At 37.1% G+C, this 21,756-nt stretch overlaps 1 long non-coding RNA gene across 4 annotated transcripts in view; it reads right to left on the bottom strand.

Annotated features, from left to right (window-relative positions):
* The window catches only part of LOC103875667, a 239,690-nt gene extending 221,064 nt beyond the window's left edge, over nt 1–18,626 (bottom strand). Inside the window, exons 1-2 of one of the 4 annotated variants that reach the window (XR_002515584.2) lie at nt 17,540–18,625; nt 17,167–17,277 (exon numbers count right to left, since the gene is read on the bottom strand). This is a non-coding gene — a long non-coding RNA (uncharacterized LOC103875667). Of the gene's footprint in view, nt 1–17,166 lie in introns of all 4 variants that reach the window. The other 3 variants (XR_002515585.2, XR_002515582.2, XR_001892560.3) reach the window with 3 other exon arrangements.
* Nucleotides 18,627–21,756: the final 3,130 nt, after the last annotated feature.

Genomic DNA, 21,756 nt, shown 5'->3' with positions numbered 1-21,756 from the left:
GTCCATGTTATTTCATAATTTCAATATTGAAATTATGATTTAATAATACAGGCCTCTGGCCTGTCTCTGATTTAATAATACAAAAATGCCTGTTGTATCCAAACAGGTTAAATTGGATATTGGACATCCTCATTTCTTAAATTCTTACTTTATTTCTACTTTATGGTTTGGTCAATTCTCTTTTTCCCTCAGTGTCCCTTCATTTCTCTTCGTTCTTTCTTACTACTACCATTCTTCTTGATTTTTTCATGGAAGCCTGCTCTCTATCTCTTTCTCTTCTCACCACCCCCCGCTTTTTCCCTCTTTGCCTTTTTCCTCTATATATCATGTTCTCAAGGTAGTTATAATATTCTGAAACTTCCACCAAAAAACACAAACTAAAAAAAAATAAAATTCTCCTTAAGAGGAATGCTGGTGTTAGTTGCTAAGACTTTTTGACTTTTTGAACATGTTTTCTTTCAATTCTCTTGTAACTTTAAAATTTTTCAAAATAAAAAGGAAAATAATTATGCCTTGCACATAGTAAGCACTTAATAAATGTTAGAGGTCTCACTGTTGTTCTTCTTATCTCAGAGTATCCAATTTTCCAACAGGAGTTTCTTCAAACATGAAGAAAAGCAAATATAATACATATTTTGTAATTACACAATTAAATGTTCAATTTGACTGGCTTCTATTTGGCATGGTAATTTTTTAATTTTGGCATATAATTTGGAAATTCATTTATCCTTTAGATTCTATTCCACAAAAAGTAAACTAGGATTCTAAAAATATTTGTCCATTGAAGATCCAAGATCACGTTTTAGAAAATGTCTTTTTTCTCTCTTTCACTATTTTTGAATCACTCATGTTATTCAACCTGCCTCTTCTCTACTCCCCATTTCTTTCCACACACCATGTTATATATATTTACCAAAACATTAAAAATGGTGTCAGTTTTAGGAAAAGACGGCAAAGAGAAAACAAAACAGAAGCTGTTTCCTTACTTGCTTTGGACTTCAAGCAATATGAAGGCCCTCTAGAAAGGATAGACGACTTAGGAGGGAATTATCCAGGGCTCCAAAAGCAATGGCCTAGGGAAAAGAGAGTTCCATTTTTGGGTGGGAGAAACCCCTTCAATCCTGGACATCAAGTTTCTTTTTTAGAAGGTCTGAAATTTGTATAACATTTTCTCATGTTTGTATTAAACTGACCAGAATGATTAAAAGTTCCAAAGGGGCATTTCTTTCTAATGACATATACACACAGATACATTTATCAGACCAGAAAAGACAGAAAAGTGTCTTAAAGGAGAAGGTAGTAGCACAGCTTAGGCAGGGTAGGAAAGCTGAGGTGGTATAAGGAGAGAAGGAAGAGTGTGCCAAGAGAACTGGGCACGTGAGAGAGACCAGAAAATTGGAGTAGAATGGGGAGGGGGGGCATGCAGTGGAGTAAATGTACAAAAGCATGATGTAAAAACTTACTTCACTTTTTTGTCTTTGGAAGGAGTGCTTTCTTAGATTTCTCTCATTTGTAAAGCTCAACCTTAAATAGACCTCAAATAGACAAAATGTTTTTACTTCATGTTATGGTGTCCCAATGTGTTAGTGACTACTCTTTGCAAATCACACAATTCCAGTCCACAGTGTCCTCCTGGACTCTGATGAATCAAAACAATGATGAATAGTTGGAATTTCTGCCTGAATAAAGTTTTTATACTTCATAGGTTTTCTGAACATCATCAAGAAAAAAATGAAGAAGAGGAAGAAAAAAGTAGCTGAATGCCAAGAACATCCCCAAAGTAAACAGCAATTCTCTTTAAATAGGGAGAAAACAGTATTTTACTGCTCAAAACTCTAGGTAGCTTCCTTCTTTAGGGAAAGATATTTGAGCTATAAAATATCTGCTCTGGCAACAAATTCATGAATCACAACAATTACCTGTTTCTTTTGGATATTGGATTTGCTAATTATCCACCAAAGTTTAGATTAGACAGCTGCTACCTGACTTTGTTTAGTATCCAATATGGAATGCTTTTGGCAGTGAATTGGTTTCTCTTTTCCCACCAGGAAAATGGAAAATGAATCGGAAGACTTTACTAAGAATTAGTAAAGTATTAAAAGCAACAACAACAACAAAAACCCTGTAGCTCTAGGTGTTTGAATCTTGGATTAACTGTTGAGGGTTTAATCGCTGGGTCAATGGAGAGTGCTGCTGTAAGTGGACGATTAGTAGAAGGTGGATTAAAGATGGAAGAACTTATTAGTAAGAACTAGAAATGCTTGTAGATTAAAAGAATAGCTTGTATGTTTTAGCAAAATCTGTATTTAATTTTGGCATGTATCTGAAAGGAGACATCTGGAACTTGGGTGATGGTGTTGAAATTACCAGTAGCATCTGTTCATCCTTAGTTTTAACCCTTATATCAAAGGAAAAAATGCATTGTATTCCAGAAATCTGGGTAAAACTGTAGATAAAAATATGACATGATCCACTTAATATGCCAGTGTAAAAGTGTATGCAAGTGTACTTTAATTTTCTAATTTTAGTTTTGGGTTCTATTTTTACCCATTAATTAACATAATTAATAAATGCTTACATTTTCTATAAGATTTATTATTTGTGATGTATGAAAGTACCAAATATAAAAGCTAAGTTTTCTACTTGTCTTATACTTAAGTAATTATCAGCTAGGAAAAGTCATCTAACTTGGAAATTTGAGTCAGCAAATGCCCAATAGGCTGTGTAAAAATTAGCTACTTAAATGTCTTGAAAATCCTGAAAATATTTAGCATAATTCAACCGGACAAATCACATAAAAAAGCAAGAGTGGGGGAGGGAGTTTACAAAACAACTGTGAGAGAATAATTACTCTAGGTGTGTGTCAGTTATGAAATTTCACTTATTAGTGGGAAAATGTTGATTTCCCCTAACCTTTAGCAGAAAAAAACAGTCTTATTCATGGATGCCCAAACAACCAGTTAATTTACTTCTTAGAAGTAAATTCTTGCATGAAAAAAAAGAAACACACTCTTTGTTGCAAAAGCTCTGCCACCATAATGACAATTGAACAAAAGCAAAGTAGAGGCTGCAACAGTAATGGTGTTCCAGCAACTATATACAAACTAGCAAAATGACAAAAACACCAAATCAAGATTTTCTAAGTGGCCCTTTCCTTCTCCCTCCCTCCCTCTCTTCCTAACTTCTTTACTTCTTTCGTTCCTTTCTTCTTCACTTAAGTACATTCATTCTTCTTTCTATGTTTTGACATTTTAAAAGTTAATTTCATAGTTTATTTAAATCTCAGAAAACAATTTTCAACCAACTATAGAATTTGAATGCTTTAGTGTTTAAATACTCCCTCCTTATCATTTCATAATTGAAGAAACTGAGGGCCAGAGAGGGTCTCACTCCACTAGCTTGTTGCAAAGCAGTGCTGACTTACGTTATAATTAACTGCCGAACTGTTTTATTTTATTTCTAAAAATTTTTTACTTATACATATATACACTTTAAACTCTTATTTTATGTCTCCCAGCAAGTTTACACTTTTTCTAACAAAATCAACAATATAAGGATAATTTAAGTGAAGACATTATCTTTCCTCTCCACACCACTCTATTCTCCATTCCACCCATGTCGGGTTTCCAACTGATTACAAATCCAATAGATTTGCATGGACTCCTTGCAAAACTTTCTTGTCATTTTAACCATCTACCTATCTATAGATAGATATGTATAATAGATAGATGATAGATAGATAGATAGATGATAGATAGATAGATAGGTAATAGGTAGATACACACACATACAGCATAATTAGACATCTACAGGGTATTTGTTTACATTTTCTGTGTTTACTCCAGTACTGAATCATAATATCATAATATATACACTTTACACTCTTTTCTCTGTTGTTTGTCTTTTTCACTTGACAGCTCTACAAATATATGTGTTTCATACATCCTAAAAATTTATGCATATACATAAATATGTAAATGGGTAAAATCATACATATTGGGGAGTTTTCAAAGCAGTATTTTTTTGTTCAATAATTCTTTCACTTTTTCTTTTTGTTGTTTGCCTCTCACTACCCACTCCTGCTCTACTCTGAGATCATCTATTTTAATATAACCACACACATACATACATCTATTTTGTGGATTTCTGCTTCTTATATCTCACACACACACACACACACACACACACACAGTTTGCCAGAAAATCAGTTCTCTTGATTCCCCACTGTTAAAGTATAATTCTCAAAAAATTAAAAGCAGGGCTCTCATACAAATTTAGCATGAGCACAAATCAAATATTTATTTAATTCATTAATGAGGGAACCAGCAAGATAGTAAAGCTGCATCAAACATAGAATTTAAGAAATAAATGTTTATACAGTTAGTTAGGAAAGGGATGTTAAAATGAACTTGCCAAGTTGGACATAGTACCAGTTGTATCCTGCCAGGCAATACAACCATAACCTTTGAGATCTTCTCTACCTGGCAGAAATCATTTGCTTCTAATGGACCAAAAGCTACAAGTTAACAATTAACTTCACAGTGTCTGTGTTCTAATCAATAGTAAATAGTAAGTAAAACAAACATACATCTCCTTGCCTGGGCCTATTAGGCAATGCTCCAGTGATACTGAAAGGACATGCAATCGTGTTTTTGCCTTGTTTCCTGGTTTTTAATAATTTTTCTTAAATACAGGCTAACATCAGTAGACTATCGAATTGTGCCAAGCTTGAGTCACACTCTAAACAAATTTAGAGACTCATCAGAATGACCACTTTATGTTACTTTTCCTCCATAGTTATGATGACACCCTAGACTTGTCTTTTGGGCCATTTAATTCTGTATAAACTAAATTATTGCTGGTTTCCTTTAAGACCATGGGCTCTTCTGTCATCCTTAGTGGACATGAAAAGTAATTGCTCTAAATCTTTCATATAAAAAGACTTCATATAACTGATGAATTTTTTATTACTGCAAATAAATGTAATAGTTGTAATAATCAAAAAGCATGAGTGTTAATTAGCATTTCTCACTAACCAGCATAAAAGAATTTTGTAATATGAGGTTTACATTTCAAAGTTGCACTATCTTACTTCATTTTTGTAGTAAGAAATGAATGTTCAGACTCTTTTAACATAAATCTAGTGGCTATGCCCATTGTCTGTCTTTGTTGCGCTAGAAGGATAAAATCAACTATTTCTTCTTACTTCCCTGTTTGTAAGGTAAATTGTAGGTTGAATGGTAATTTTTAGACTGATAATAATTTGGCCTTTGTGTTCAATGGACATTAACAGTCTATTGTGAAAAATCAGAAGAGATGCCAGTTTAAGGTAAGAGAGGTAGAAAAGAAGGACCTCAGACTGGAAAGGAGTTAAAAACCATAGTTCCCTTTGCCCCTGTCTGTGGCTACTCTCAGAGGAAATGGGCAGCCCCCAGAGCAAATAATAGTATAGTTTACCTAAAAAGGTAAGACCCATGCACTAAGTTGTTCTTCAAATAACTAAAATAATCTAGAAAAGAAAAAGAAAAAGTTAGAGAAGTCACACTTCCTAAATCCAGAACTTACTCTAAAAGCTACAGTAATCAATTGTGTGATACTGGCTTAAGAACTGATATATAGTTAAATGGAAGAGAACTGAAAATCCAAAAGTAAACCCTCATATTTATGGTCAACTGATTTTCAACAAAAGACCAAGACTACTACTCAATGGGGAAAAAAAATAGTCTTTTCAAATAATGCGACTGAGACAATGGGATACCTACATGCAAATTGGATCCTTATCTCCCACGATACCCAAAAATTAACTCCACATAGATTATAAACCTAAAAGTAAGATCTAAAACTATAAAACTCTTAAAGATACACAGGGTTAAATCTTTGTAATACTGAATTGGTCAATGGTCTTTTAGATATAACACCAAAAGTTTTGAAATTAAACCAATTTTCTAAAATTTCTTTCAGGATAGAAGGAGAGGAAATATTAATAGTTCCTAACTCATTCTATGAAGCCAGAATTACTCTAATACCAAAACCAAGACAGTACAGGAAAATAAGACTATAAAACAATATCTGTTATGAACATAGATACAAAAGTCTTCAACAAAACATTGGCAAATCAAATCCAACAATGTATTAAACAAATTAAACACCATGACCAAGTTGTATTTATCAGGTATGCAAAATGTGTTTGACATTCAAAAATTTATTAATGTAATCCATCATATCAACAGGCTAAGAAAAAAGCTCACATGATCTTATAAATAGATACAGAAAAATCATTAGACAAAATCCAATACCCATTTATAATGAAAATTCTCAATAATTTAGAGATCATTAGAAGGAATGCCTCAACTTTTAAAAATCTACAGAAACCTACAACTAACATTATACTTAATGGTAAGAAATTTTCCCGCTAAGATCAGAAGTAAGGCAAGGATGTCCCTGGTTACCACTTTATTTCAACATTTTACTGTAATTCCTAACTAATGCAGCAAAACAAGAAAAAAAAAAAAAATAGAAGGCAGACAGATTGGGAAGGAAGAAATAAAATTTTGTTCATAGGTAACTTGATTACTATGTTGAAAATTTGAAAGAATTGACCCCCCACTCCCAAAAAAACCCTGCTGGAACTAATAAGTAATTATAGCAAGATTGCAAGATACATGAGAATATACAAAAGTCCACTGCTTTCCTAAATACCAGCAATGAACAAGTAAATTTGAAATTAAAAGCACAATACTGTTTATGCTAGCACTTCCAAAAATGTAATATTTAGGTATAAATCTAACAAAATATCTACAATATCTATGTAAAGAAGACTACAAAATTCTGATTAATGAAATTGAAGAACTAAATGAGAGATGTTCTATGTTCATGGATAAGAGGATTCAATATTGTCAAGATGTAACTTCTTTCCAACTTGATCTACAGATTCAATACAATCCTGATCAAAATCCCAGAAAGTTATTTTGTAGATATCAACGAATTGATTCTAAAGTTTATATGGAGAATCAGAGAACTCAGAATAGCCAACACAATACTAGAGAAGTACAAAGTCAGAGAATCAACACTATCTGAGTTCAAGACTTACTCTAAAGCTGGAGTAGTCAAGACAGTGTGGTATTAATAAATAAAGGAACAGACAAATAAATCAATGGAACAGAATAGAGAATATAGAAAGAGGCCTGCATAAATAAGGCCAACTGATCTTTGACAAAGGAGAAAAGGCAATGAAATGGAAAAAAACAAAACAAAACGATCTTTTCAACAAGTGATGCTGTAACAAGTGGACATCCACATGCAAAGAAGTGGATCTAGGCAGACCTTACACCCTTCACAAAAATAAACTCAAGATGAATTATAGACTTAAATATAAAATTCAAAGCTATAAAACTCTTAGAAAGAAACACAGGAGAAAACCTAGATGCCCTTGGGTATGGTAATGACTTTTTAGAAACACCACCAAAAGGCATAATCTATAAAAGAATTAATTGACCAGCTGGACTTCATGGAAATTAAATTTTCAGCTCTATGAAAGAAAATGTCTCGAGAACAAGAAGACAAACCACACACTGGGAGAAAATATTTGCAAAAGATACTTCTGACAAAGGACTGTGAACCAGAATAGATGAGGAACCCTTAAAACTCAACAATAAGAAAACAAAAAGACCACTTGAAAAATGGGACAAATGCCTTAACAGATACCTCAAGGTGGAAAGGATGGAAAGCGTGCTTAAGGGTACAGAGTTTTTAGATAATGTTAATAGTCGCACAACTTTATAAATATACTAAAAAATGTTGAATTGTGTACTTTAAAATGTAAATTTATGATATGTGAATTACACTTCAGTAAAGCCACTATTTTAAAAGATCCATTAGACAAAAAGTTATGGAACCTGGATTCTAACTAATCGAGTGCTATCATATTTTTATAACACGACTTCAGACAAGTTTTTACACTTTCTGGCCTTAGTCTCCTCATCTGTACAATAAAAAGCCCTTTCATTTCGGAAATGTATGGTTCTATACCTCTAGCAGTTTCTTCATGAAACAGTCCTTTGCTGATCTGAAAGTGACCACTCTCTGCTTTGAACTCTAATACCATTAACTGGCTTATATGACTATTATTTGTGCTTCACCTTATCTCCTCTCCTAGAAATGTGAGCCAGTTGAGGAAAGACATGAAATTGTCTTGTACATGATGGGGATTCAGTGAGTTTTTACATGACTAGATACATGAAACTATTTATATTTAGTACACATTGTAGGGAATTAAGCAGAGAAATGAACAATTTTTAAAAATTTTCATTCCACCAATATAAATTTCCCTAAATTTGACAAAGATTTGATGTTAACTTTTGGCATAATAAAATTGTAAACTTTGTAGAGTTTGAAACACCATATTAACTCTCGTTATACAGATGAGCTTCTATGCTATTCGAAAATAAATTGTGTATTATGCCATGGCAGCTTCACTGATGTTGCTATTAAACATGATGAAAATAATCCGCCGGGCGCGGTGGCTCAAGCCTGTAATCCCAGCACTTTGGGAGGCCGAGGCGGGTGGATCACAAGGTCAGGAGATCGAGACTATCCTGGCTAACATGGTGAAACCCCGTCTCTACTAAAAATACAAAAAACTAGCCGGGCGCGGTAGCGGGCGCCTGTAGTCCCAGCTACTTGGGAGGCTGAGGCGGCAGAATGGCGTGAACCCGGGGGGCGGAGCTTGCAGTGAGCCGAGATCGCGCCACTGCACTCCAGCCTGGGAGACACAGTGAGACTCCGTCTCAAAAAAAAAAAAAAAAGAAAATAATCCAAAATGAAAAGAAATAACATATTTGAACCAGTGTTACTTAATTGTAAATAATCAAGTTTTTAGTATTCTAGTAGGTGTCCTGAACTACATTGTTTTTAAGCAATAAAATCTTCCAAAAAGAGACCTCAGTAAAATACACTATTATTAAATCTGCATTGAGAATTTAGGCTACTGTTTTCCTGCAATTATTGAGTTTGCAAATTCTTAAAAAATAGAAAATTATACAGGCCTTGTTGCCATATATATAACTTTCCATAGTGTGTGTTTGACAAGCTGAAATTTTTAGACAAAGAAGAAAGTTGTGTATAAATGTAATCAACTGCTTTCTCTTTTTTTCTTTAAATATAAAAGACAATTATCTGAAAACTAATCTTCAGTTTTGAGTTCCTTCCTCCACTGATGAACTACATAATTTAAACAAAAACATTTATCTCTCATTAATAACAATACAAAGGGAAAAATTACGAAAAATTAGTCCTAACCTGCCATTATTCAACTATAACCTCGTAATCCTACTACATTCCCTTTTATTGTGTATGATTACCAGTTCAGAACAACTGAATCCATTCCTAAACGTACAGTTTAGAAAAATTACTTGTAACTGATAAGAACAAATTAAGGCAGCATCAAAATACTTAAGAACCTAGGCAAAATTAAATTCTGGGTAAATAACTGGTAACATCTGAGAACATTTTTTATTCTATACTACATTTTGCACAGAATGTACTTGAAAATCATGTTTTACATTATTAGAGATGCATTCAGTTAAGTACCTACATATCTCAAGTGTATTGAGGTAAAGTTTCTATATAGAATTATTATTCTTCATTTTGGACATGATGCCTTCTATCTTGTGTTGTTATAATTTTCAATTTAATGAATATTCATTCACAGTAACTATTCTTCTGGTGTAGATAATAACACACACACAAAAATAAGATTTATTGAGTGTTTAATATAGCACTAAGCACTATACTAAATTCTTTATAGACTTAATCAACCTCAAGAGCAATTCTACCTCAAGAAGTGGTAGTTTACTCCTTTACATGAGAATATTGGCCAGGCATCATGGCTCATGCCTGTAATCCCAGCACTTTGAGAGGCTGAGATTGGCAGATCACTTGAGGCCAACCTGGCCAACATGGCGAAACCCCGTCTCTACTAAAAACATAAAAATTAGCCAGGCACAGTGGTGTGTGCCTGTAATCCCAGCTACTTGGGAGGCTGAGGCACAAGAATCACTTGAACCCGGGAGGCGGAGGTTGCAGTGAGCTGAGATGGCGCCACTGCACTCCAGCCTGGGCAACAGAGGGAGACTCTGTCTCAAAAAAAAAAAAAAAAAGAGAAAAATTGAGACTTAATGACATGAAGTAATTTGCCTAAAATCACACAGTTAGTAAGTGGTTCATTTCCATAATAGACAGTTTGTAGGTATATAGATTTTCAAAAACATCCAGATATCCTCAAAGAACTTGCCATGTAGGGAAACTGTCAGAGAAGGGACCAGGTAGCAAACATGAACTATAAATTAAGATTCACAGTTGACTACGGAACTAATCAACGTAAAGGTTGCAATTTAAAATATTAGTGTTACAGTGTGGGCTGTAACATGAGGGTGTTCTCCAGAGAAACAAAATGGATAGAATGCATATATACATATTTGTTTATAGAGAGATTTATTTTCAGGAATTGGCCTGTGCTACTATGGAGACCCAGGGAAGAGCTGATTTAGTACAAGTCTGGAAGCCATCTCCTGGCAGAATTCCTTCTTGCACAGAAGATGTTAGTCTCGTAGTCTTGATTCTGTTAGAGACCTTTAACTGATTGGATGAGGCCCACCCACATTATGAGGGGCAATCTGCTTTACTCAAAGGTCACTGCTTTAAATATTAATCTTATCCAAAAACATCCTCAGAGAAACTTCCAGAATAAGGTCTGATCAAATATCTGGGAATAGTGGTCCAGCCAAGTTGACACATAAAATTAACCATAAGGGGGTGCTTTAAAAATATACAAAAACTCATATCCTAAACATCCTGCCCTGTGGTGGTAAGTCCTAGAGATTTGTCTTCCCCAACAGAGAATTGAGGACTACATTATATTTAGTTTTTTATTCACAGGGTCTATCACAATGGGGCAGGGTTGGCAGGGGAATATAGAAAGTTTTCAGGAACTCTTGTCGAATGGAATTAAATAGGCTTGGCTTGAATTGAATTTAATTGAATCTAGTTTCTGGTCTTCTAAAATCTCTAAAAAAAAAAAGTATGTCCAGAATAATTTAATGCCATAGATAAGTCCAGAGGTTTAGGAACTCATAACTCTGTGGACTTCCCTGGTTGCTCAATTTGTGGCAAAAGTTATGTATTAATTATACATTGCTACATAACAAATTATTACAAATTTAACAGCTTATTATCTCACAATTTCTGCAAATCAGGATTCTAAGTAGCAGTGTAGCTGGGTGCTCTGCTTCAGTGTCTTTCACAAGGCTACCATGAGTCAGGGCTGGAATTTCAACTGAGGATTGACTGGAGAAGAATCTTCCTCTAAGTTCATGTAGCTTTGAGCAGGCTGTTGGACTGACAGCCTCAGCTCCTTCCTAGCTATTGGGTAGGGCTGCCTTTAGCTCCTTACCAGGTATGTCTCTTCCTATGGTGGTTTTCTTTATGAAAACCAGCAAGAGGAAGTCAATATGGAAGGGTTACCAGCAATATACATGTTACAATCTTATAGAATCATGGAAATGACATCCCATCACCTTTGCCATATTCTGTTTGTTAGTAGCAAGTCACAGGTCCCACTGATAGCAACAGGAAACAGCCAAATGCCTGGGCAGATAGGGGCGGGTACCTGGTGAAACCTTATCTCCAAGCCAAAGACACTTTAAAGCCTGAAAGTCAAACTACAAGTTAAATCCTCGGACTGGATTGAGAACTTGTCCTCCTGTTTGGCGTACTTTTCTCTAATTGATCCCCACCCTTCACCTATTTTACACATATCTACCCTTTCCTAATAGGTTTTCTGCACCATGGTGCCCACCTTTGCATACTCACAAACCAATATTTGGTTTGTAACCTTTTTCGCATACTCACAAACCAATCAGCATACACTCCCCATCCTGTACCTATAAAGACCCCAGACTCAATTGGTGGAGTAGGGGAGACAGCCTGACTGGGGGGAGAGACAATCTGACTTCAGGGAAGGTGACTTGCCTCTCCCATCCCCTCTCCAGTTCCCCTCTCTGCTGAGAACCATTTTCATCACTCAGTACAATTCTCTGCCTTCACCATCCTTCAATCGTCCACATGACCTCATGCTTCTTGGATGCTGGACAAGAACTTGGGGCTCATCAAATGTAGGTACCCAGAAAAGGCTGTCACACTGGCCCTTTGCCCTCACCAACGGAAGGCAGCCACCCCACATGACAAGGCAAGAGACCAACTGAGCTGCTAACACACTGCTGTCCATTGGAGTGCAGGCGGCAGAACTAAAAGAGCACTATAACACCCCCTCTGGGGCTTCAGGGTCACAGGCAACCTGTGAGGCCTTGGGGTCACAGGCACCCTGGGGGCCGCTGCATTCCCCTCAAGGCAACATGTCTAGTGTGGTCATGGGCCCCACACAGAGCTTACTCCTGTGTCAACGCCTGGAGCAGCCAGCTGGATCCCGTACTCACTTGCTCACTTGCTCCCTCCTGCAAGGGGCTAAGCGCTGTGGGCCAAGTAGATGGGGTGCCCCTGCCATGAGTTCACTGAATGGGGGTGAGAAAAATACCGCATCACCACTAACATTCAAAGGGAGAGGACTACACAACAGCATGAATACTAGGAGGTGGGAATAATTGGGGCTTTCTTGGAGTCTGTTCACAAGTCACTTCTCAGGATTAGACTTTGAGTTGGTTTTTCAGCAATCTCAGGGCTGCCACGAAAGGAGATTATGATTACTTTTTAGGGCAGACATAAAAGCCTTCAGGTCCTTCAAGGGCACCTAAATGAATCATTTCCCAGGGGTTGTCAGTCCAGAGATGAGACCAGATGAGCAGGAGAAAAACAGAGCACCATCCAGCCACCTCATTCCTATGGTCAGGTGGAGTCCTGAGCTTTTACCTACACCCAAACACCATCTGGCAAAGAAAGATCAGCTTCAATCAAAAATTGAACACTCAATTTTCTAAAGATTTAATTGAAAGAATTTGTGTAAACTAGACAAAAATTATTTAGTATTATTTAGCAAGTTAAAGGTTTGAGTGATCAGTTAGTGTGTTTATGTGGCATATGTGTGCCACCTATGTGCGTGTGTATGTCTGCGTTTCACTTACTACTCTGTTCCTCTTACTATGTTGGAAGTTACTCAGGAGAGAGATTAGCTTGGTTACAGGAAATAAAGGCCCAGCGCAGTGTGAGTGAACTTTCAACTCCATAAAATTAGAACAGTCTGTAACTCTAAATAATTAATTAGTCACCTATATACCAGTAGACTGCCACTCTACAAAACTCCCAATCCATTTTTATATGGAAAGGCAGGCAAAAAGGATTATGATTATGTCTCTTAAAGACCAGCACTAAATGTCTGCATTACCTAGGAGTGGGCTGGGGATTTATCTCCCACAGGCACACAGTGCAGGATTAATAAAAATAATAGCTCGCATTTATTGGGTACTTACGATACAAGGAAATGGTCTGTTTTTTCCCCAAATTTTAGTTTGAAATTTCTATAGAATATTTCAATATTTATATAGAAATGTAGAAAATTCTATAGAAGATAGAAATTTTTATAGAATATTCTATATTTCTATAGAATACAGAATATTTCTATAGAATATTTGAAAAATGGCACAATGAACTTACAATGAACTTATATATACTGCTCACATTGATTTCCCAGTTATTAACATCCTACTGTATTTGTATTGTACATATGTGTGAGGATACAAAGTATGTACTGGTATTTAAAGTATGTATGTATCTTAACATATGTATACTTGGTTGAACTATTTGAAAGTAGGTTTCAGACATTCTGACACTTTTTATGTTTACTGCAATGAGTTGTCCAAGTTTTCAAAGCTGGCCAGTTAAAGTGCTGGGCCTGAAACCCTGACAGTCAAATTTGGAGTCTATGGTCTATTCTGATTCAGTCAGAGGAAGGTGAGAGAAGTGCTAAGAGTGGGCTAGATATGCATAGTCAGCATGAAAGCTGCACCAGAGAGCTAAGAGGTGAGGGCTGGGGGAGAGCAGAGGAATTAAAGATCATAGAGAAGGAGGTGGTAACAGAGGAGAATTTTTATGAGGAGAAACGATTATCAAATGAGGAGTGCCACTAAGACAAAAGTCTCCCACTTTTCCTTTTATCTGGGGTGAAAAATATTTATTTTGGACTTGATATTGTAGAGTATAAACCTCTAAAGGGCAGACAGTAGGTTCTGTTTGCTTTGAGTCTAGCACTATATTGCATACAGTCAGATACTTAGACACTTAGTCACTGCTTCTGGTGTTAATGGGCACAGATTTCTGAATCATTGAGTTCTCTAGTCATTAGCATTATGCTTAACGTTATATGAACACTATGCCAATCCTCATGAAAGCATTTAAATTTATCCCTTCAACTGTCATGAATATAGCCCTTGGGATATGTAATACAGGAACAATTACAGAGGATCCATTTCACAACATGAATATACATTAACCCTTGCTCATCATCACTGAAAAAGCAGTCCCAAAGTGTTATTTAAAAATTATAAGATTCCTTAAACATTATGTACACAAGAGTATATCAAAGAGTTACTCATTATGTTTAAGATCAAGAAACTAACTCCATCACTGTAACCAACACTTGACATAGCTATTGTATGTCTATAATGTGATCGGAGAACTCTAATCATTCTTGAAAAAAAAATAAAAAACAATTAGTTGAGGGAAGAAAACAAAAAGCAATCCTATGGGTTTGCCTAATAATTAACTAATAAAAAATAAATACAAATAAATCAGGACTGTACATTCTATTTACCTACTTGCCTCTGAAGGCAAGTTTCAATTTTTTTTTTTTTTGGTTCTGATTTATTTATTTTTACTTTAAGTTCTGGGATACATGTGCAGAACGTGCAGGTTTATTACATAGGTATATGTGTGCCATGGTGGTTTGCTGCACCTGTCAACTCATCACCTAAGTTTTAAGCCCTGCATGCATTAGCAATTTATTCTGATGCTCTCCCTCCCCTTGCCCCCCTCTCTGATAGGCCCTGATGTGTGTTGTTCGTCTCCCTGTGTCCATGTGTTCTCATTGTTCAGCTCCCATTTGTGAGTGAAAACATGCAGTCTTTGGTTTTCTGTTCCTGTGTTAGTTTGCTGAGGATAATGGCTTCCAGCTTCAACCATGTCCCTGTATGACCACATTCCTTTTTGTGACTGCATAGTATTCTATGTACCACATTTTCTTTATCCAGTCCATCACTGATGGGCATTTGGGTTGGTTCTGTATCTTTGCTATTGTGAACAGTGCTGCAATAAACATACGTGTGCATATATCTTTATAACAGAATGATTTATATTCCTTTGGGTATATACCCAGTAATGGGATTGCTGGGTCAAATGGTAATGTCTGCTTCTAGATCCTTGGGGAATCGCCACACTGTCTTCACAATGGTTGAACTAATTTACATTCCTACCAACAATGTAAAAGCATTCCTATTTCTCCACAGTCTGGCCAGCATCTGCTGTTTCTTGACTTCTTAATAATGGTGATTCTGACTGGCATGAGGTGGTATCTCATTGTGGTTTTGATTTGCATTTCTCTAATTATCAGTGATGAGCTTTTTTTTCATATTTGTTGGTTGCATAAAAGTTTCAATTCTTTTATTCATTCAGGTAGTGGCTTGCAAACTTTTCTCCCGAAAACTTATGGTGAAAAATACATTTTGCAGGCCGGGCGTGGTGGCTCAAGCCTGTAATCCCAGCACTTTGGGAGGCCGAGACGGGCGGATCACGAGGTCAGGAGATCGAGACCATCCTGGCTGACACGGTGAAACCCCGTCTCTACTAAAAAATACAAAAAACTAGCCGGGCGAGGTGGCGGGCGCCTGTAGTCCCAGCTACTCGGGAGGCTGAGGCAGGAGAATGGCGTGAACCCGGGAGGCGGAGCTTGCAGTGAGCTGAGATCCCGCCACTGCACTCCAGCCTGGGCGACAGAGCGAGACTCCGTCTCAAAAAAAAAAAAAAAAATACATTTTGCATATACATAAAAACAAATTTAAAAAACACTTATGTTTTTGTGTATTATATTTGTGTATATGATTTAGAAAGCTCTTCCCCCACCCCATTAATACAGTACTTTTCAATCTGATTAACAGCTCTTTAGTGGGTCACAAAATCAACTGAGTTTAATCAACATTTTAAAAAACAAAAAAGAAAAAATATTCACAGTGCATTACGAGGAATATAGGGTAAGAATTGTTTCATGAAAATTTTGTTTCAGTTTTGCATGTATGTAGATATATGTTTTGGACATTAAGTTATCTGTATATTTCACTGTGGATTTTAGTCAAAAATGTTCAACAGGCCGGGCACAGTAGCTCACGCCTGTAAACCCAGCACTTTGGGAGACCAAGGCAGTTGGATAACCTGAGGTCAGGACTTCAAGACCAGCCTGGCCAACATGGTGAAACCCCGCCTCTACTAGAAATACAAAAATTAGCCAGAGGTGGTGGCACACACCTATAATCCCAGGTACTCGGCAGGCTGAGGCAGGAGAATCACTTGAACCTGGGAGGTGGAGGCTGCAGTGAGCTTAGATCGTGCCATTGCACTCCAGCCTGGGCAACAGAGCAAGACTCCATCTCAAAAAAAAAATAGTTCAACAGTTCACTACTTTATGGCAATTGCACACTGAAAATCATTGCAGTCTACGGGGGCGCAAATAACTCCTCTTATCTTTAAAAATATTGTATTGTAGTATTCATAATGTTGGAAGTTTTCACTATGTCACATCTCAGTTTCTCACCCTCTAACTCAGAGAAAATGAGTTTGAGAAGTGTGACTCAGCAATGTGAAGCTACACACAGGGCCATGGTGAAGTATGGAAAAAAGAAATTCTGAATCACGATTCTCCACTCATCCTTAGATCATTGGCACAGAAAGGTAGAGACAATATAGCAAATACCATAAAAGCAACACCACCTGTTGCTTACACTGGTAAAGAACTATCTATGGGGGAGGATCCAAAAATGGCGGATAGGAGGCAGGACTAATCTGCCGCTCCCACTCGGAGAGACAAGGCAACATGTGGAGACCCACATTATAAACTTTTACTCCAAGAACTACTGCAGGAATACACCAGGAAAGCCAAGAGAAGCTACAGACCTTTTGAAGGAGATGGATTGCTGCTGCAGGTTCAGTGGGACAGCTTAAGAACTGTGAGTCCGTTTGCTTTCTCAGTAGGGAGGCTTGTTCTGGGCCCCCCTCACTGACTGCCTGTAAATACATTCAGGGCTGTTGTCGGGGCACTGTCAGAGCGACACCGGCCTTTCAACTGTGCGGAAGCTGGCTGAGGCCTGTGGCTGCCGGCTTTTTCCCACTTTCCTGGTGAACTGAGTGACTGCAGCAGAGGCAGCCATAATCTCCCTGGGAACATAACTCCATTGGCCTGGGAAACACATCCCCATCCCCCACAGCAGCCGCAGCAAGACCCGCCCATGCAGAGTCTGAGCTCACACACGCCTAACCCTGCCCCTACCTCGGGATCTTTATCCCACTTGGCAGCTGAAGACAATGGACATGATCTCTTGGGAGCTCTATGGCCTTACCTACCACCTGACCCTAGAGCAAGCTGGTATCCTCCCTCTACTACCGCAGCCCATGCACTCTTGAGACCGCCACCTCCTGGCTGGAGGCCAACCAACCTAAAACCAGCGCACTTAACAAAAACACAACGAAGGACCCTCACAGAGTCCGCTTCACTCCCCTGCTACCTCCACCAGAGGACGTGCTGGTATCCATGGCCCAGAGACCTACAGACTGATCACAAGACTCTGCAGACACTCCTCAGTACCAGCCTAGAATCCAGTAGCTCTGATGAGCGGCTAGATCCAGAAGAGAAATAATAATCACTGCAGTTCAGCTCTCAGGAAGCCCCATCCCTAGGGGAAAGGAGAGAGCACCCAATCAAGAAAGCACCCTGTGAGACAACAGAATCTGAAAAGCAGCTCTTGAGTCCCAGATCTTCCCTCTGACATAGTCTACCCAAATGAGAAGGAGCCAGAAGAACTACCTATGGGGATTGAAATATTAATATATACTAAATATACGAATACTAATTCAAATACTTGTATTTAAATTTAAATTAGTATTTAAACACTAGTATTTAAATTAAATGAGTATTAGTAATAATTAGTATTAGTATTTAATTGAGTATTTGAAATACTAACTAGTAATTACATTTAAATACTAACACTAATTTAAATGCTAAATATACTAATAAGAAAATATTACCTATTTCTATATTTGACTCAAACACCGTAACTAAGCAACATTAATTCTGATCTCAAATTAATAAAATTTGAGATCAGAAATGTCTGGTTCTCAGGAACAGGAAAAATATTTCCTTTTTACTTATAAATTTAGCCTACTTTCGCTAGCAACAAGTTTCTATGATGATAGCCATTGTAGACATCTGGAGACAAAGATCTGCAGAAAAATATAACCTGAGAATATGGTGCAAGGGAGGATAGCATGACAATTGGAAAAAATAATGAAAGATAAATAAAATTGGCCGGGCGCGGTGGCTCAAGCCTGTAATCCCAGCACTTTGGGAGGCCGAGATGGGCGGATCACGAGGTCAGGAGATCGAGACCATCCTGGCTAACACGGTGAAACCCCGTCTCCACTAAGAAATACAAAAAATAGCCGGGCGAGGTGGCAGCGCCTGTAGTCCCAGCTACTCGGGAGGCTGAGGCCGGAGAATGGCGTGAACCCGGGAGGCGGAGCTTGCAGTGAGCTGAGATCCGGCCACTGCACTCCAGCCTGGGCGACAGCGCGAGACTCCGTCTCAAAAAAAAAAAAAAAAAAAAAAAAAATAAAATTTTTAAATCCTGGTATTAAAAAGGCATTTTTATATGCCTATTCCCTGAATGTATCAGTACTTTGAGATGGAAGTTTGGAACAGTAGGAAGAAGTTTTTAGTGAGGTAAAGTTTTGAATTGACTCCTTAAGAACATTTTGAGATTTTTTTTTTTGGAGTAGGGATTGTTAAAGTAAAAACAAAAAGAAAATAGCAATTCACATTGAAATAGTTCACAACAGCTAAACAAGAGAAAAGTAGTGCATGGAATTAAGAGGTCAGATTAGATTACATAATGACTTTGTTCCTTTTCTAATAATAAGGACTTAAAAATAATCCTTGATAATTGACATGGCACATCAGTCAGTTGTTGTCAGTAAGCAAAACATACACGAAAGTAGCTCTTGGGTTTTGTATTCAAAGGTAAGAATGAATTTTGGCACTGAGTAGTACTGCAAGTCAGCTTTCTGAATTTCACTGGCTGAATCATAGAGTACAATATGCATTTGCTCTTGAAAATGCAGTCCCATTAGTATTCCTACCCCAGAACACCTACCTTTGGGCTATAACTGCACAGGAGAAGGGTGCAGAGAAAGAAAGAGGATGGGGAGAGAGAGGGCAAAAGTTTCAAAGAACCAGCCAGTGCCCTGACACAGAACTTTGTACATGGTAAAATAAAAGACCAAATTGAACTGAGGACCTACTAAGAGAGTATAATAAGGAGATCGATTGCCCAAAAATTATTGCCAGCTTTTGTTTTCTGTTTTAAACACAACTATAAAACAAGATATTGAGTTGCCAAGTTTTCTCCCTCAGTATCGACATACAGAAATAATGAAAGAGAATGGGAATTCCAAAAGGTTACCCTCCCATGATTAAAATATATTTTTCCATATTTCTCAATATTTATGCTCCAATTAAGTTTGTATCAAGAAGGAAGGTCCTCCTAGAACCTTCCACTTAATCTCCAATTACCTGTTAGCTATAGATGTTTTACTTGTTAATGATGGTTTAGTATTTAAAGATGATGCTTTCTTGCATTAACTGAAGAGAGCTTAAAAGCATAGCAATAGTATGATAATTTCTCTAAAACCTAGGGGAGGGAAAAGGAGAAAACCTACTACCAGTCATTATTCTCTCCAAATGTCTTGTCTATTGAAAGCAGTATGATAGAAGAGGTAGAGAAGAAAGGGGAAGGGGAAAGATAGGGCAAAAATTTCAAAGAACGAGCCAGTGTTCTGAGACAGAAGTTTTTTGTTTGTTTGTTTGTTTGTTTTGCTTATGGTTTAAAAAAACAATTCTTCACTAATGAGCTGATAGGTTATTTTTTAGTTATTTTCTTTTGATCTAAATAACATATTATTTTTCTTCTTAGGATTTAATTGATTAAGCATGAAGATATTAGCAAATGACCTATTTTAATTAGATAGGTATTAAACAGCTTGATCATTTTTAGAGTGACAAGCTGTAGTGTTCACTCATCCATGAACAAAAATTACATTATAGTGTTCAAACTACTTAAATGGGAGTGGTGAATATTATTTATATATTTTGTGTGGAGGAAAAATAACTACAAAATAATAATCTGCTATTATATAAAGTTTAATCTCTTGTAATGGAATAACTTGTAATAGAATAGGCAAATAATTCTCCACGTCATCCCAGCTGAAGAAGAGATGAAAACACGGCCTAAACCTGTCTAATGAGATGACCTCTTCTGGGACTCTGATACTGGACCAAAAACAGAAGAAACCATTGGATATTATTCATTCATCTCAGAAGGGCATCAAGACCAGACTGTTCCTGAGGTTCTTACATCCTAGTACCTTTTAGGAGTTCATCCCCAAAAAAGATGTCAGGCCACCAGGAAGTTACAGCCATTACTAGAGTAAACAGATATAGACTGTCCCTCAGAGAAAAACATGGTTTAGCTGAAGCCACAGAAGTCTGCTGCACTCCTGTGTAGGAACATTTGGAAAATGCAGAGAAGGGAACATCCCCATGGGAAACCCTCAGTAAAGAAGAGCCCCAGACTCCCATCCTTCAGTGAGACAATTCTGGGATGCATTCTGTTTGCTTCTCTGAAATGCTAGCTAGATAAAGCCACCAATGCCTACATCAGCAACCACAATATTACATCCTTACATTTGTTATTCCTCCTTCTCTGGCTCACTCTAACCACTCTCTCACTCTTGCCTCCTGGGAGCATCTCCGTAACTAACTATCCTGTCTCAGACTCTTTTGGAGTGAAAACCAAACTGAAACATCTCTATATTTTATTTAATTATCACAACAGTCAAGTGAGGTGGTATTATTTTCCACATTGTAGAGGCTGATAGGTTAATTTGTGCATTCAATTAGTGAAATAGAGGGGGCTTGAACTCCAATCTTTCTGAATCTAAAACCCATGTTCTAACCATTATGCAAAACTATCCAAACACTACCAGATGAATGACAGTAAGAGTTGGACATATTACTATATAAATGATATTTAATGTGTTTTGTTTAGTACTTATTCATGTTCCTTTGGGTGAAGGCACAAAAAAAATTCGCCAATCATTTCATTTCACTGAATGTGAGGACAAAGCCATGACTAAGAAGCAGATTAATCAGATGCTCAGCTTTTTCTCCTCTTTCAATTAAAATCTGTTTCAAATTGCCTATGAAGACATATCATAGGGTTTTTTGTTTTTTGTTATTGTGTATTACAGCAGACAATTGTTGTTTTGTCTTTCCAGCTTCCATTCTACCTTCTTTTAGTGAATACACACAAATTTTCTTTGGAAAACTCTGTTCCATTTTCCATACATGTGCTTTAAGTGGCACGGATCCAAAGCCCAGCCAGTGACAGCTAAGGAGACTCAGCTTCAGAGGTTTGGGGTTTTGTTGTTGTT

This window comes from Papio anubis, chromosome 9, assembly GCF_008728515.1.
Source record: "Papio anubis isolate 15944 chromosome 9, Panubis1.0, whole genome shotgun sequence".
Taxonomy (NCBI): Eukaryota; Metazoa; Chordata; class Mammalia; order Primates; family Cercopithecidae; genus Papio; species Papio anubis.
Note: the sequence above shows the minus strand (reverse complement) of the source record. Positions and strands in the feature narration are given on the sequence as shown.